Here is a 2934-nt window from a genome sequence, read left to right as displayed (position 1 = left end):
TGAAAGGGAGATTTCCATACACTTTTGTATGGCAATGAATCAATAAAAAGATGATACTAAAGGAGGCCAGTTTATAGACAGATGCAGATTGGCTATAGGAGGTGATTTTAATATGGTGAAACACTTTATAGATTTCTATTAGCATAGTCAAATTAAGTTAAGCTATGAAGAATTTGATAAATGGCTAAATTGTGAAAATACCTTTGGGGTTTCAAATCCAATTCATCACAAATACACATCTCAAACTCTAATTCTTACACTTGGCCTAATTGGACATGTGAAGAGGGTAGGAACTTTGGCACGATTGATTTCAAGTAAAAAAAATTATATTAATATAGTTCAAAACATATACATCATATACATTCCAAGGATGTAATCACACTGGTGTCCTACAGTCACTATCTAAAGTATCATTTTACATGTATTTCAAAAATGGCCATAGCCCTATGTCAGATCACTTAGCTTTACATCATGTACAATATATAAGAGGTTTTGTATAGAAAACTTGCCTCCTGTGTCAGTTATACATATAGCAAAAATAACACAGGTCAATGAGCACCTAAAACATTCTCCCCAGTCCTAGGAGAAGGATCATCTGCATCTTCAATCTTAAGTCTCTGCATATACTGTGCCAATCCATCAATCTCCTTTGGGTGTAACATATCCATGTGTTTCTTGAAGTATTGAACAAACTGGATATCCACCTTGCAAATCTAAAGAACACCCTCTCGGACCAGAATCATGAACCTATCTTTTGAGATCTCTAAAATAGCAGAAACCTGAGACATAATGTAAAAGTGTGTGAGTTTAATATTAAACCCGATAAGCCTCCTCCTCTTGTTTTGAAACACCTCTCCATTTCTTTCTTTCTCGAGAAACCACATGATTTCACAAAACAATATAGATCAGAACCAGTTCAACCTAAGATCAAAAGACTCCACAAACCCAGCAAGGATTTCACTCTAGGAAGGATCAGGCCAATGGTTCCAGACAATAGGAGAGACATGGAAGATGGATCACACACCACGGAAAAAATCACATTCAAAAGACAAATGCTTAGAAGACTCCTGGACATTACACACTCCACACCTAATAGGTTTAGGACCCACAATAGATAAAAAAGAACCAACAACTAACATTTTAAGAAGAAGAAGCCATCTAAAATAGGATTTCTTAGGATCAATGGGGGAGTGCCAAAAAAAATCAAAAACAAATTTCCACCTGGACTTAGGCCAGTGAAGACCCCAGCACTAATTGACTCAAGTGAAGATAGATCAATCATCCTTCAAAATCATGTAGATCTACTTAGTAGAAATGTCCAAAAAGAAGAGCCATCCAAACATTTTAGTTGTTTCAAAAAAGAATTAATATCCAAAATCTTGCTAGGAAAAAAAACAACCAGTACCTTTAACAATAAGAGAATATGTTTTCTTTTGTGGGGGAGGAATCCCATATTTAGAGCTGATCTCGGTCCAAGACCCAAGCCGGTTGTCAAATAGTACATTGCTACTTAGAGAAATGTCTTTTTCATTTCAAATTTTAGCAGAGCGTTAAGTTCACCCCCCACCAGATAGATCCATCCATAACAGCATATGAAGGAGAATTACCTATAGCATTCTTAGAAGGGAGTAAACTCCTTACCTATGACCATGGCTTCCATAGTGAAGAAAATACATTAGAACCAAACACCTTCATATTATAATCCCCCAAAACAATATCACATAAAGGGATATTCTTCCATTTTTTGCCTTTTTTAATAACAGACCTTTCAATATTGTTTTTGATCAGCACCTTCCATGGTTCATTACCATTCAAAGCTTTGAAAATCCATTTAGAGGCTAGGGCAATGCCATGAGCCCTGATGTCTTTGATACCCAATCCACCCATAGTCCTTGGTCTACAATAGTAATTCCAATTCACACAATGTCTCTTATTATGACCCATCCCATCAGACCATAGAAAGTTCCTCATGATCTTCTCAAGCTTGTTGGTTTGTTAGTTAGAAAACAACCATGCAGAGGCACTGTAAATATGATGAGAGGAAAGAACCTTTTGCAAAATTTGCACTCTTCCAGCCAATGAGAGAAGGCGAGACTGTCATTTTAAGTGTTTCCTCTCAATTTTAAAATATAACCAAAGCCACATATCTTGAATAGAAGGGTTAACAACAAAAGGAATACCAAGATATCTAACAATAGAATTCGGTCCCGCCCACTGCCAACCTTTGCAGGAGACCCAATTTGGAGGAACATCAGACCAACCAGGAAGTGGCGATTTGTGGGGAGCTACCTTTTCTTCAGACGCCAAGCAGAAAAACTGCAATCTATTCATAGGATTATCAAAGTTTTCCTCATTCAAAACCAAAAATAAAGCACTATCATCAGCAAATTGGGCATTAATTAGATCTTCAAAATTAGGTAAGGTTATCCCTTTGATAAAAGGACCGAGTGCAGTAGCTCATAGAATGTAGAAAAGTTCATCAGCAACAATGACAAACAAGGTCGAGGCAATGGGGCAACCTTGCCTGATAGACCTCCTTAGGGGGATAGGTTTAGAGAATTCACCATTAACCTCAACAATTGTGGAAGAGTCCTTAAAGAGAATATCAATCCATTTATAGAAATAGGAAGGAAATCTAAAAGCTTGCAACATTCCTCTAATGAAGGGCCACTCAATTCTGTTGTAAGGTTTCTCAAAGTCCAGAAGAATCATTGTAACATTATGCTTGTTAGCTTTAGACCAATGCATTGACTCCCAACTAGAAACCAAATTTTCTAGGATATATCTACCTTTAATGAATCCAATCTGAGTGGTAGAAACGAAGTTGTTAAATAACCCAACAATCCTCTTGGCTAATACTTTTGCAAAAATCTTGTAGGAGATATTTAGTAGGTTAATAGGTCTCCAATTTTTAACCAAAGTCTTATCCCCACC

This window comes from Cryptomeria japonica, chromosome 7 (genome assembly GCF_030272615.1).
Source record: "Cryptomeria japonica chromosome 7, Sugi_1.0, whole genome shotgun sequence".
NCBI lineage: Eukaryota > Viridiplantae > Streptophyta > Pinopsida > Cupressales > Cupressaceae > Cryptomeria > Cryptomeria japonica.
Note: the sequence above shows the minus strand (reverse complement) of the source record.